The sequence below is a fragment of the Stigmatopora nigra genome, chromosome 17 (assembly GCF_051989575.1).
Source record: "Stigmatopora nigra isolate UIUO_SnigA chromosome 17, RoL_Snig_1.1, whole genome shotgun sequence".
NCBI classification, from domain to species: Eukaryota; Metazoa; Chordata; class Actinopteri; order Syngnathiformes; family Syngnathidae; genus Stigmatopora; species Stigmatopora nigra.
The window spans coordinates 7,456,165-7,471,871 of NC_135524.1; the positions used below are offsets into that span (position 1 = coordinate 7,456,165).

At 37.0% G+C, this 15,707-nt stretch overlaps 1 long non-coding RNA gene across 1 annotated transcript in view; it reads left to right on the forward strand.

Moving 5' to 3' along the window:
- The window catches only part of LOC144211117 (uncharacterized), an 87,815-nt gene extending 86,592 nt beyond the window's left edge, over nt 1-1,223 (forward strand). Inside the window, exon 5 of the long non-coding RNA XR_013329527.1 lies at nt 1,135-1,223. This is a non-coding gene — a long non-coding RNA (uncharacterized LOC144211117). The remainder of the gene's footprint in view (nt 1-1,134) is intronic.
- Nucleotides 1,224-15,707: the final 14,484 nt, after the last annotated feature.

Consider the following 15,707-nt stretch of genomic DNA (forward strand, 5'->3'; position numbering starts at 1 on the left):
GTTTTCGAATAGGGTTTTGATATGTTTTGGCATTCAAGTTTGAAGAATTCATGTGTATATTTGCTTTTGAATTAATTTGGTATATTAGTATAGAGTAATGATATTTGTCCTGCTTTGATTTCAGTCTTTTTTTGACACCCTTGAGCTTGACTTGGTCTCAGTAATTTGTGGTTTAGGCAAGTCTCAAGGCTAGATTACACCACTTGTAACTACCACAAGATTGGCTGCATTCACGACGTTGTAGGTATTCTCGAGTATACTTATCCATCCTAAAAAGTCCACTACCTGTAAAAGCGTCTATGACAATGTAATTGTAGGTTTGACGCAGAATTCTATTTATTTTTTGATGCCGTGGCTCAGCTGCACAAATTTGACACAATGCCCCATGCCAGAAAGTGCAACTAAAGCACTGTTGTCAATGAGGATCATGTTGTTTGGCCATACTTTCCATTTTTGTGAACAGATAAAATATGTTTTTCTTTTTTTACAGTAGCTTTGTGCAGAAAAAAGTCAGTTTAAAAACCTTAGAAAATTTCAATTTCTTTATCAGTCATCATAAAATTAATCATCTTTTATGCACAAGTGCCTGACGGAATAGTCATGGTGTGACGTTCCTTACATTTCACCTGCATGTCTCTGTGGAAGTCCCACACATTTTCGTGCCTGAATTTGCATATATTCATAGGAGCCCTCATGGTTTTCTCTTTCTGATTGTCACAGGAATTCTTAGCAACCAGTTGATATTGACATGAGACATGTTTGTAGTCATGATTAGTCGGAGGGTTCTAGTTTCTGGGTCACCCCTAACTACAGGAGCTCATACTTGTATTGAACTTGACTAATGATACTAACGGTATACTATACTACTTTATTTTTGTCATTTTTTATCAAGAAACTAGTGCTAAATTTGGTCAAGCTTAACCCACGACATTGCCCTCGTGTCTACCACAAAAATACTTTAAAAAAAACATCTTTAGGCATTGTAGTTTACAGCAATCCATTTTTTCTTAGGGCTCCATGATGACTGTGCTCTATACGGTTTCCCCAGAGGTTGAGGCCTATCTGGATTCCATTGTTGCACTGTCAGCTAAGGTCTCCAAATGTGATAAAACGCCACCTTTATTCACTTCGCAGATGGCGAATGATGGAGGGCCGAAACCGACATTTCCGTGACACCGCTCTGTTCTAAATAAGACCTTTCAAAGTAAAACAGACAAGTTGGGCCTGCAGATTATCTTCTCGTGATCTTACGCTGCCGCAATGCGAGCTTCGTGCCAGACTGCACCTCATTTTTCACGCACAAGGTTTCTGCTTTGGCGAATCACCTCTAGTGAGTTACTGCTTTGGCCTGATGTAACTACGTGTCACAGGAAGCTGTACAGTGTAGCTGAGCCCATCATGCGGGGATGCCTGACAGGCAATAAATAATCTGGGGGGGAACATTTTGCTCCCATTATGGCTAAAACAGTGACTGTTACTGAACCAGTGCAGACAGAACCCCCCCAAAAAAAGTTCAGACCATTTTGGCTGGCTAATTACAATGTTGATTCTGCGCTTTTTCAGCCGCACGCTCAAGTTTTTGAACCCCGCCCAAAAAAACGAATCGCTTGTAAAATGAAAACAAAGTGATAATTGCCAGCAAAGTTTGGCTTTGGAAGGCATTCAAAAAACGAATCGGGGGCTTGCTTTGATCTTGAGAAATAATCCTTGAAATGCAGGAAATCAAGGCAAAGACACAGATAAAATGTCTTTTAATCTTAGCAGCTGTCATTGTTGAAAAGCCTGCTTTACAATGTAGGTTTGTTGGATATGGTAGCAATGGACTAAGTGCTTTTTTTGTTCTTTTTTAAAAGACCTTTATTGCCTCATTTGCGACCTCATTGCATTACACAGAGCAAGTGCAATGTGTGAGATTCACCAGTAGATATGAATCTGTACTTTAAACAGGATTATATATAGTATCTTAAATCTTCTATTATACACTTTGACTCCCCCTTTTTAGAAGTCTCTTCAAAGGCATTTGATTTAACACTTTTTCCCAGTTTCCTGGTGCTACTTTATCATAAATTCTACCCTTAGATTCTTCCTCAAATTCGTCATTACTCAAAATCGTATCTAAAATCCATCTGTCCATTGAAACTACAACACCGGTAATCCTGATCATGTTTCAAGGATCTGGGGCAGAAGGCAGACACCTTGACCTGGTCATCATTTAGTCACAGAGCACACAAAGACTCGCATTCACAGTGTCAATGAAAGGAAATTGATCCTGTGCTGCCTTTGCTGTGTCTTAATTAATCTTTCCTGAATGAAATAAATGTAAGCTTTTACATGTAAAATGCAATCCAATTTGACACATGTGGGTTAAAGCTTCAAGTTTCATGCCACAATTCTATAAGCTTAATGTCAATTAATAAGGATGTAAAAGTGCTTGTTTTGTTATTTGCAATTCAGTTGCATTAACAATTCATTCCACGTTACAAGTCTGACACTATTCTTAACCCATCAGATGTCAAGATGCTGGGCAAATTTGAATTGAGTGTTTACTGTCCAATCACATTCTACCTAAGTAAAAGTATGTCGCCCGGAAGGTCATGAGTTGGTTTCTGGTTTACAAACACATTCAAATTGAAGCATGACAAACTAACCCCAAAATAGGAAATATCATGGCAAGTGTCCACATTTAACTACTTACTATTCATAAATACATATATGACTTCACAGTAAGCACCCAATTATAAATTGCCCAGCATTCTGATTCCTTATTGGTTAAGAATAGTGTCAGACTTGCAACGCACTTATAGCAATGCATATCACAAGCAGGGGAAAACCACATGTTAGTTAGTTATAATTGTAATGTTTTACCACAAACATACTCTCAACAAATAAAACATTGTATGCTTTGAACACGTTTTTCGTACACAGTATTCCACTATACGCTTATGGAAATAAGGCAAGAATCTAACGCCATATTTGGTGCTCGTGTTTTCATCTAAAAAATCAGCCACCTCTGAAACCGAGAAAACTTTCCTTTATGGACTAGCATCCTAAAATAAATGGAAACTGTACACAAATTAGAAACACGCCCGCTAAACACAAAACAGCTGCGCATGCTGATTCTGTGCTAAACAGATATCAAGACGTGAGAAGAATTTCCACCACATTTCAACATGAGAGGAAGTCACTCTCTGATCCTGTAATGAGGAACCGCATAGAAGGCGAAAGGCGCCGCCGATAGCCGGAGGGAGGATGATCCGCGGTGGGAGCGGGAGGATGCAGCAGCCATGTTAGGTGTGTCATCTTTCTCCCATTTAATGCAAGGCGTCACTTTTGGGAGCGAGGATCGCCGGACTCACACAGTGAGAGGTTTACTCACGATACTTTAGGTCAAAAGTCCCCCTCGCGGCCATTGAGGCTGATGGCGTGTAGACAACCAAAGTTAACTCACCACTGGAGGAAATGTGTCTGCGTGACACTGGGAAAGAATGTCTTCCATCAACAATGTGTGCGTATGTGTATATTTAGCGAAAATAACTATGTATGGTCATGTAAACTGTGACGGCGACGGGAACACAAACATTTCACAATGTTTTTTTCTGAGAGGAAAGAGAAAAGTTGGCAGTACTGATAAGTATTGGGTAATGCCTCCCTTCTTTAATTTGTATAATGTAGAAAAGTGAGCCATCATGATGACGAATTCTTATGATTTCATCCGAAATTTAGAGGTCTGACTGATGGATGGGTAGGACCATTTGGGGAAATGAATATATAAATGTGTATATATGTGTATATATGTTCTTCTGAAACACGGCAATGAGATTTTGAGGTCGGCAATGGTCGAGGGTACTGTTGTGCAGTTTGGCGGGCAATGGCGCAGGGGGGTGGGGTCATAGAGCCTCCAGGCAGGTGGGGATGGGCACAGGAGTTAATTGCTAGTTTGTTCCTTGACGGCAAGTAGAGCTGACAAGTCTGTGTGGCCGGACATGGCGAGCCTGTGCTGTGCATTTGTTGTGGTGCTTGTTGGGCATGCATGGAGGAAACCTTCATAGTCACTAAAATGCGGAGCTCCAACAAAGCCAAATCTTAAACTTTGGTGAGTAAATTGTGGTCTAATGGAAGTCAGAATAATTTAATCCCATCCCAAGAATTCACAACTGAAAAGTACATTGAGGGTGAGTGAGCCCATATGAGAATACATTAAATTCCAATTAAACGCTTTCATACAACTGTTAACTCATATCAAAATACCCTTGCATATTGATTAGTGGTTGTTACTTGGCCTTGAACATCTGGCTGTATGTGAGTGTTTCAGTAGGTGAGTGGTCCCAATAGAAAGTTGACGGTTGGGGTGACTCAGAGAAACCCTGCTTCTTACTTTGGCCTATGAAAAGTATTCTAGTTGGGGTGCCAGTCAGCCAGGGGCCCCTGGGAGGGTCCCCCTTGCCCTCTTAAACCTGTTGTTGCCTGGTGTGCACATAAAAATGACACCTCGTAAATATGGGCGGCTGTGCAAGGTCGCTTACTTATGTGAACCCTGCCCTATGAACTTGTATTCACCTTGATTGCACTGCCAAGTGCCTGTTAGCTTGTTAGTATACGGACTGCATGAAATGGGTGACAAGCAGCTTGTGTAAGGGTACATTTGCATGTTTTTTTGTTTGTTGTTATTGTTTTGTTTTGTTTTTTGACGGCGCCAATTTATTTATTTATTTTTTGTCTTATTCGGTGCCACCCAAGGTGGTTCAGGATAAATTTGCACCCGTTAACTCTAACTCAAATACAATAATGTATTATTTAGTATATTTAAACGCAAATATAGGTTATCATTTTATATCATTTTGCCAGAAAATCTTATTTTGATCCAGTAAACGAGTACACACGTGCCAACATAAAAAACAATGTAAAATGTACAAACCCTGAACTACAGAAATAGAATTAAATAAAATATTTAAAATAACATAATCTGAATATAGTGCTGTAGTTTGGGATGTATTTTACTCTTCTTACACTTTGCCTTAAATTGTATTCTGATTTTTTGGATTGAACCCAAAACTTGACTTTTCTGGCCTTCTGTTATGCATCACATCAATTTTCATAATCAGAAGAATTTTTTTTGAGTAGGAAAAAAAATTATGGACTCATTCTAGACTGAATGAAGTGCAATGCCCCTTCTGCAATCTCTATGAAAAACAAGTCAAACTATGCCTCTAAAATCTAAATTGACTTGGAAATGGTAATATAATTAAAAAAATAACAAAACAACATTGGAAGGGCTATTGGGTAGCCCCAAATAAAGTGCGCCCTGGGCAGTCTACACTGCCCATAGAAAAAAAACGGCCCAATAGTCAACGGGTACATTCTTGGCCTTGTCTAAATGCGGCAAATTTTTTACTGAACCATATGTATCTTATCTATTGCATCTCTTTCATCTTTCTACTATCATTTGCTACATTTACCTCAGAGTCGACAAAATAAGTCTGAAAATATATGCCGCTTGTAACTAATAACAGCCGTTTATTGGCCTCACAAATATGCTGATGCCGTCTGCCGCTGTCAGCATGGGTGCACGAGACATTGGAAGGACGATAAAAACAAAAGCCTATCCATTAGACAGTAAATCAAAAACATCCTTTTTTTATCTACTAAACAAGGGATGCAAAATCTGTGTGGATGAGTAGTGCAGTGTTCCTCTAGATCCTTTAGATGGCACCGTCCTATTTTGTTTCCCATCATTTTAGTTCTAGTTTAATATGACCAATGGTTTGCATCTTAAATCTTTACACATTGAAATGAATGGAAATGCAACTCATGTGTGGCGGCTTCCCATTTATTTTTAGATAAAAACAACTGTGAGTTTAACCAGAATAATACACAGCAATTGTGAATATTTCTTCAGAAAAAAATGGATCACAAGTCCAAGAGAAGGCATTAGAACAAAGTACGGTTTGGATGTTTACTCGGTTCAAGAGCAGTCTCATTACTCTCCATCACTTGGACCTCTTCTGTGGCCCATTTTCTCCATCTCTGCTTTTCCAGGGGCCAATGTAGGGACAATAGATGCACTTTTAATGCGGGCTAGTCACTGGGTAGGGAGCGTTTGATGTTAACGTCGAGTGGCCTCCTCACCAAGTGCAGGTCGCCAATGCTGTTTGGCCACATCCGGCTTTTGATGGCCTTTTCCGCCTTCTTTCGAGGCTATCGGCTCGCGCAAAATATTCAAATTTGGGCCGTAGAAACAAGCTGATGGCAGCTGTCATGTGCCAGAAGTAATGTTTGCAAATCCAAGGCCCTCATTATCTCCCTGAGGCCTCAAGTGGAAAGACAAAGCGCAGTGGAGAGCGAGGGAGAAATGCTTTTAGCCTCCTTTATGCTCACTTGTTGTGTGCTCCTCTTCACTCTCATACACCACTTGCATTTCCAATTATTGCGAGCGGCAGCCGGCGTGCAGACATATGAATAATAACAGCATTACCAGAGACACTCCTGAAGACAATTCTTCTTCCATATGCTGTCGGAAGCCTTTCAAGTTGGCTCATTGTTGACCTCAGAAGTCCATCAGAGGACAAACAATATAGAAAAGCTTTGATATGGCCACCATTCACACGCTTTCAATTACAGTGTGATAGTAGGAGTTCAAACCTGGCTTTTGGTGGCACCTTTTTCTCTTAGCTGCTTTTGCTTACGAATGTTGTGGGGGTGCTGGAGCTTATTCTAGCAGACTTTGGGTAGTGGGTGGGGTATTCCCAATTGTTTTGTCAGCCAGATGTAGGGATATTGTAAAATGATAAAGAAAATCCTAATAGGAGAATGCATAGTCTTAATTGTTTGTCTACTTTTTTAAATATTCGATGTACGTGATCTTAAAACAGTTTTGTATTCGCCCACAGCTGTAATGTTGATCTGAAAAATATGTTTTGTCAACTGTCACTTGCATTTGCAATAGGAAATTATGATCTGCCACGCTAGCCGGGCATTTCTAAGCGGCCCACCACGTGACTTTAGAAATAAAAGAAAAACAGTTCATTTTTTCATTCTACGCACTCAATAACAAATTTGCTGATTTATTTCAAAAGCTCACGCAAAAGTCAAAGTTAAGAAGTTCTCCGTTTGACAAAGTATGAGCCGATAAATATTTGTTTACTGAATTATTTCATGGGCAAGGTCATAGCTGTTGAATTGAAGTAAAAATATGTGGTAAAACTTGTTATATTTGATGACATTACACCTGAATTATATTGAAAGAAAGTTGGGAGTCATTTTCGTACACCAAATCATTTCAATGAGTTGAGGTGATGATTTGCGGTGTGTTTTGTGTTAAGGGAACAAATTAGGCTCAAATCTCAAAGCATCAATAGGCTTGTTTTTACAGGTGTCACATCCATCATTATTTACTTTATTTTAGCATTATATTTTAGAATGTTAAGCTGCTTCAGCTGCTTCCATTTGGCAGGATCAAGCGGTACGGTGGTATGATATATATTTGACAATAAACTAATGGCCTATTAGAATGTGTATGGACTTCTTCCAAGTTTTGCCAAAGTTAACAATGCTTGGCAAGGATCATATTCCGCACTTTTAATGTGAGGATTAAGCTGTGTGACTCGTATTCAATGGGGACATCTGTCACAGTGATTTATAGGATAAAAATTGTTACACAAAGCCGGGAAATAGTTAAACAACTGGCTAGTATGTTTACTCTCGTCATCTTAATGTTCCGTGGGGATTCAGGTGAACACTTTGTAGTAGTGTGTAATTGTTGAGTGCAATAATCATGAAGTTAATTTGTTTAGATTAAGAGGAAATTAGTTAAAATACATAACTGGTTGTTCAGTTTTAATGGGCAAATCCAATAACTATATCAAAGATGAGTCGAGCTGTTTTTTTCTGAGATTAAATTTGTAACCTGGTTATGTAAGGCAAATAAGAACTAGGGCTAACGATATACTGGTGTGGGTACTCAGTTGATTAGAAGGAGGCAAGACAAAGCTACCAACATAAAGAAAGAATAGTAAACGAACCCAACTATAGAGAACAGTATGTTCACCAAACTAAATCAATGTCACTGATGGTGGCACAAAATAGTGGCCCAAACTTAAGAATAGAATGTTCCCTGTGGAGCCCACTGGCCGCACTTTTCTTACCCTGGTTTTACATGAGTCATAGTACTTAAAAAATGGTATTGTAATAGAGTTGTTGTTGTTGTTTTTCAAAATAAGTTGCATGTATGAATGAATTAAAACATGACTGTTAGGTAGAACAATTTATGTGGATTGGACTCTGTGATGGGTGGACAGTTTGGCAACCTGAACATGGTGGGCTAACATAATTGACATCAGATAAGTTATTTATGCTATTTTTTTACAATTAAAACTGTATTTGAGCATAAACAACAGCGTCATATGTACATCGATGATACACCAATCCTCATCTGGCACCATCCATACTTTTAACTGGTAATATTGTTCATGGCGGTGGGGTGCTGGAGCCAGAATACATCAAAATGAGTGGCAAACTACACTATGAATCGGTCACCTGTCAGTCTCAGTGCAACCGCTGAAGGCATGCAAATCTACCACAACATTATCAGTGAATTTATATTTTTTTTATCCACTATAAAAAACCACAAATGTTGCCCCAGCTTTCTTTTTTTGCAAATCCGACGGTCTTTCATCCATCTCCTAATGGTGTTCCCAGGCAACAATGTGAGAACGAGCAGTTGGCAAGTCAATATAACAAGCATAGAAAATAAATATATAAAATAATAACACATGCACTCAAGCAAAATACAAACATAATACAGCATACACATTTGGCACCGTGGTGGCAGGTGCTTGTTGAACATGTAAGTCTTTGATCAGGCCAAATGCTGCGGGCCCAAGTATGTTTTTCTTACAGAGATGAGGGAAGGATTCACCCGTGTTATCCACAAAGTTGTTGTTGTTTTGCCTGTAAAGCGGCTCACTGGAAATGTGAAGTGTAGTATGGCGGCTAATGATAGTGTCGAGGGTTTTTTTTTTTTCCCCTTCAAAGAAGAGTCATCCCACGAGTCGCGCATACGCCCCATTAGAGCACAGACAGTGAGAGCAGGCTGTATGTGGCCCACACTAACTTTAAGGAAAAGAAGTGTCATTTTCTATGGAAGCGTTGTATCTTAATGTCTGTTTTCTCTGCAATATTAATAGACATTATCTTTTACTATACATTGGTGCTGCAATTTAGCCTCCCTACACTGGCTGCTAAGATCCTTTCATCAGTTTCAAAATCTCAAAATGGTTCAAGTCGGCCTGCGATACCAAAACTTTGGGATAGTCCAAGTTTTAGCGTCACAGTCTATTTTTAAATCTCGTTTTAAGACCTATTTTTATTTCTTTACTTTGAACAGGGTCTGAGACTCTTTTACTTGTTTTGGTTTATTTTATGTTGGTTTTATTTCTACTTTTAATCCATTACTACATATTTTTTTAATCTTTACTGTAGGGAACAGGTGTCAAAGTGGCGGCCTGGGGGCCAAATCCGGACCGCCACATCATTTTGTGTGGCCCGAGAAAGTAAATTATGAGAGACGACTTTCTGTTTTATGATCAAATTAAGATGGAGATTATAGATGTATATTTTATTTCTTGATTTTTCCCTTTTTAAATCAATAATTGTAATTTTTTAATCGTTTTGTTCTTAGTGTGTGTTTTTACTTCAAAATTCATTTTGTAAAGTCTAAAAATCTATACAAATATTTTGTTTTCTACTTTAATATGGAACATAATGACTAAGAGATATTCCTTTACTAAGAAAACAATCTCAAATAAACATTGTTTTAGATCTATAAAAAAAATTGAAGAGTTAGAGCTTTAGATCCAGTTCTTTTAATCCATTTATTAAAAAGAAAATCTAAATATCATATCTAAAATAGTCCGGCCCACATCAAATCGAGTTGACGTTAATGTGGCCCGCGAACCAACCCGAGATACCCGAGATGTTAGATAAAGTTGATTTGTGTAGGGTTTCATTTTTCCATTTTTTAACATGATTTCTATACGAGAAACATTGTCTTAAAATTGTGACGAAAACACATAATGCTCATCTAAAAAGTTAAGGTATATAGTACAGTACACGCGTTATACAATGTCATCCACAGAAACGACATATCTTAAACATCAATGACAAAGAGATGACGGATCACAGCTGAATAGTTCAATCCGTCCATAGACAATGAAATGGAAGTTCATGTGTCGAGGACGAATTAGTGCCGTCTTTTGATCTCTTTTTTTCTGCAATTTTATTTTATTAAAGCTGATGCCTTCAATTTCCTTCCGCTGAAATCAATCTCTTTAAGTGTATGTCTATGAATTTCCATTTGGCTGTCGCTTTGCATTTGTGCCTTGTCTTTTAAGAAGCTTTCTCGTCCTGCCAAGTCAATGGAAGTGGCGTAGATAGAGGTGTGCCACTCTTTGATTCTTAAGATGGCTTAGGTGTCACTATGGAGTAGGACCACTAGCTGATGGATTTCAGGGTGGGTGCATAAGAAACTAAAGAAGTAGTAATTGTGTATCATTTAGGGTGGCATAGATTTCCATCAAAGTTCAGAACAAGAGGATGTTGTCTAGTCTTATATTGACATTTTAGCTGCAGTATTATTTTGGACTTTTCTAAAGTCACGCCGATGTGTGATTTAGTGATTTTAAAGCAAAAGGTGGAACAGCAACAAAAATATGTCAATGCAGTTCACTATATAACTGCTTTATGGTGTCGATAACCCTTTGTTTTAGGTGAGGTTGAGAGTTTGATCCCAAGTAGGTCGTCACTGTGTGGAGTTTACTCCCCGGGCTTGAGTGGGTTTCTTCGGGTACTCCAATTTCCTCCATGATCCAGAAAAAGTATAGGGTAGGCTGGTTTAACATTATAATACTGTATGAAAAATGCAAGAAACACATGGAAAAGAGGAAAAATATGAGAAAGATTTATCAATTGAATTGAATGCTTTTAGTGTGATTATACAAGTAGAATGAGATTTAAAGCTTGACCACATAGTACACAAATAATAACAACAATAGACAAAAACTAATACATATCAAAAATTGATAACACTAAACAAGCAATCAATAGTCAACATAATTCATCAACAACATAAATGATAAATTACAAACACATGCAAAAATATTTTCTATTGGTGTTGAAGGGCGAGTATTAATTTATCTATATTTATTTTTAATGGTAGGGCAGAATTGTGATTCTCAGGCAATTTCCAGTATGAGTATAAAAGTGAGGGATTGTTGAATGGTGAGAAGAATCCAATTTAGATTTTATTCATGTATTTATTAATTGACAGTGAGGGAGAATAAGTGGAGGCCAATTCAAAGTGTGGCGTGATAATATGAGCAGTACGGGCAGAACAAGGAGAGGTTTCTCCAGGTGGATGGCCCAAAATGAGGCTGTTCTCCTGGGGAGAAAGGGGGGAGTAAGATGGTGGCAAGAAAGGCATAGAGGAGGGAATATGAAGCTCTTTGTGGAAGACTGAAGTTGAAGCGGTTGATTTGTGGCTGTCGTAAGAAAGAGAGGAAATGGATGAATTTATTGTGGTCGTTTGGGTTTTATGTGTGTGCGCATGTGTCTTATTTACATGCATAATCACGACTCAGTTGCACAACACACTTTTCAATGACTGTCTTTGCATATTTGGAAAACGCAGGTCTTTTATCTGTCAACCCAAAAAAAGAAAGAAACAATATGAAACATGAGCTTCCTTGGAGAAAAAGCAGTGTGATTGTTTTAGGATATGAATCATCTATCAATGGACGAGTATGTTTGGACAGAGAAGGTTATTATAACCATCATAATAGTCTACTGACTTTTTGAATGGATGACTACATGATGGCAATCACTTCACACACTCGACACTTCATATATACATTGTGTATTGTGTGTGTGTGTGTGTGTGTGTGTGTGTGTATGTATATATATATATATATATATATATATATATATATATATATATATATATATATATATATATATATATATATATATATATATATATATATATATATATATATATATATATATATATATATATATATATATATATATATATATATATATATATATATATATATATATATATATATATATATATATATATATATATATATATATATATATATATATATATATATATATATATATATACTTCTTAATTTCTTTGTTACTCTTATTCACTTTTAAATGTTATGTTATTTTAATGTTAAATCTGTGTGTTTAGATAAACCTTATTATTACAAGTGCATATGTATATATTGCTAAGTACATTGTACATGCAATGTATGCACAACAGTTTTGGCTGAAAATAGTTAACCATTATTCCTATTAATACATCATGATTTGGAGTGTGTGTACATATTTTATGTCGTTTTTGACTGATTTAAAACTAAATTTCATTGGGGATTTGTATTACTGGTGTATTTTTGATAGTTTTATTCATGAAGTCGTGTTTATTGAGTTTGGAATTGAAATTTTTAGAGAATAAGGCTTCTGTGTTTAAATCCTGAAAGACTGGTTGACTAAAGCGAAGCTCTTTATTGTATTTTAACACTCAAGTTTCTTTGCCATGTCGACGTTTTGCATAGCTTTTTTGATAAAAACAAGTTATAAGCTTTTACTAACAAGACAGAATTAACAACAAAACATTTAACCCCATTACACTTTGCTATTTAGAAATATTTGTCTATAAAATGCCTCCATCCTTTGCTAAAATCTGTTATATTATTCTTTTATTTTATTCTATAAAGAACAAATAACATAAAAATGAATGACAAACAGACAGAAGTTTACCCATTTGAAATGATTCAAATCTTTTCTTCTAAAAATGTTCAAAACGATTAAAATTCAATCGTAATGTCTTCAGCCAAACTATTGAATTCAATGCTTTTATTGTCATTATACACATAAAATTCTATTTAAAGCTTCACCACAAAGTGCACAAAAACAACAACAACAAACAAACAGACAAATAAAGAATCAACGCATAACAACAATACCTAATAAATAAATAATACATAAACAAGTAATGCATAAATAAGAAGTCAACATAATAAATAAATAGTAGTCAACACACTAAACAAGTTAGTCAATATAGATAATGAATAAGTGGTCACAAAATATATGGGTAAATTCCATATTTCTGACTTGAACATTTACTTTACACCAAATTAATTCCACAGCATTTTACTTCAGCGTCTGTCTTTTCACACAATTTTAAAAGCCATCGCACTTTCTTCTCCTATTGCACAATCCCTGTCAAATATGTTTTGCAAGTCCGGAGCGCCATTCAGTGGCTGCTCTGCAAAAAAACATGCTCCCACTCCCCTTACCGCCTATATGCAATTGTATACTATTCCCTCTTTGAAATGCCCACTCCCCAATTTTTCAGGGGATTTCAACTATTTATTTTCCTTCTGCCCTTTCCTTTGAAAAGGCACAAAATGGGGAAAAGGCACCCCATCACCTCTCGACCTTTTTATGAAGTAAGTTTGAACACATCACATCAGAAAGTCAAACAAACGTGAGTTCTAAAGGGATGTCAAGAATCCAAAGCGTTTTATCCCCTAAAATCCGTTTTGGGGAGGGGGAGAGAAAGAAAAAAAAAGCCTTAATAGCCTAATTGGGGCTGACCCAGTCAAATTGATACAATAACATCCTAACCTTGTGTGTGCGTGTTTTTCCCCTTGAATGGCTTTTTTTTTTAACTAGTGGAGAAGCAGGGGAAATATTACATGAAGACTTTGAAGACTTGATTTGTCTTTGGAGCACTTTAGAGCGCCTCGTTGTTGAAGGGAGTTTGAAAACATGTCACCTCTCATTAGTCCTGTCCATATCCTTTTTCTCTTCTTGTATGGCTCCAATTGTTTTTATTTGCAGAAAAAAAGGAAATAATCAAAGAGTATTAGAAACATAAATGTGTAATGATGGATCTGTCTTCGTTTTTAAACCCAAAAAAACTGTTGAGTAATTCTGTTTTTATGTTAAAAGGTCATTATTGGGGATTTTGATAGTTTCCATGTTTTCCAGGAATGGTTGTCGTTTTAAGAATTGTTGTCTTTTATTTTTAATGTGTGGTTGTTTTTATTTATAATGTAGGTTAGTTAGCATTACTTGGAAGATCAGTTTTATTTTTTCCTGTGAAGAAAATTGGCAGATTTTTGCTAATATTGTTAAAATATGTTTTTAGTTGTTCTGATTGGCTTGTTTATTGCTTTCCAAGCAAATTGAAAATTGGAGATGTTGTTTTAATTAGTATTGGTTGTTGGGTTTTTTGTAATTTTGTAGTAGTATTTTAATATATCCTTGCAGTTTAGGGTGTAGTTGTGTACTTTGAATAGTTTGTCAAACAAGGAAAAATGGCTTGTCAATTCAAGTCAACCACAACAGCCCACTGTCACCCGTAACCACTAAATCACTCTATTTTCTTCTAATAGATGAAGAGGTTTGAGTGCCTCAGAGTCTTTGAAAGAAAGTCATCGATCTATGTCTCACCTCGTGTGTCTCAGGAAGACAAAAATGCTTCTCACGATATTTGTTTTTCTTTGTATTATACTGCAATAATTTGGCCAAGAACATTCATTCTAGTCCATGGCATTGAGTTGGCTGCCATTAGAATATAGACTGGTTCTCCATCTCGTTTTGTCAGGGGCGTGTTGACGTGAGGAAACATCTGCTGCGTTCAAATGGAGAGCGATGACTGAAATTATAAGCAGACGCCAGAGCCTGACAGTCCTTGTGGCTAATGTAATCATAAAGGAGACTCTCTGATCGCCCTCTTATTCATTTAAAAAAGGGAAAAAAAGACACTTCTTCCGTCTGCTGGGTAGTAGGATGGTGTTAGTTTAAACCACAACTACAAAAGTGAGCTGGATTTTTCCAGATTCTGTTATTTAATAATTCATCATGAACAAAATTCAAAAAGGTCCTTGAAATCAGGAAAGGTTGGCTGTCTTTTTTTTTAATTTTCTATGAGACTGATGCTTTTACGATTAGGACGGCTAAATTAGAACCAGAGACAATAAGGCAGGGGGGGAGGGAGAGGGAGGGCTATTCCGGGTTGGGGGGGTTGGGGTCGACCTGCTCAACGAACATCACAGGAGCCACTGAAGCTTTGTTTTTTTTGTTTTGTTTTTTTTAGCAAAGAGATGAATGATGTCATTGTTATTGTAAGGATAATCGCCACATACAGAGATGGATTCATTGGGGAGTGCGGTGCTGTGTGATAGCGTGTCACTTGTCATAAGCATCAAGACATCCACAATGAGAAGTCACCACTGGAAATGTGTTCGGCGGCTCAGAGATGTGACACTGACAGTAAAATCTTGGCGGCTTCACTCCGGTTTCCCTCTTTGAGACACATCACAAGAGTAATTATGGGTGATGAAGTAACTGTCCTGCAGATACTTCATCACCCTCTTCTCTGTACTCGTCTGTGTACAGTAAATATAGTGGAATTTGTGTTATTTAGAACGGCTTCAATGTGGAGGAGGCCTTGACTTCACCAGGTGAAAATTTGGAGCAGAGCCGGTTTAGGCTAGTTTTAACCCTTACACACACACCAATCTCACATGCACACTAACTTATGCACGCAAGAATATATTGTGTTATTTATGTTGATCAATAATAGGCTTACAAAGGTAGGTCTTTTTTCATATACTATATTGGAAATTATTTTA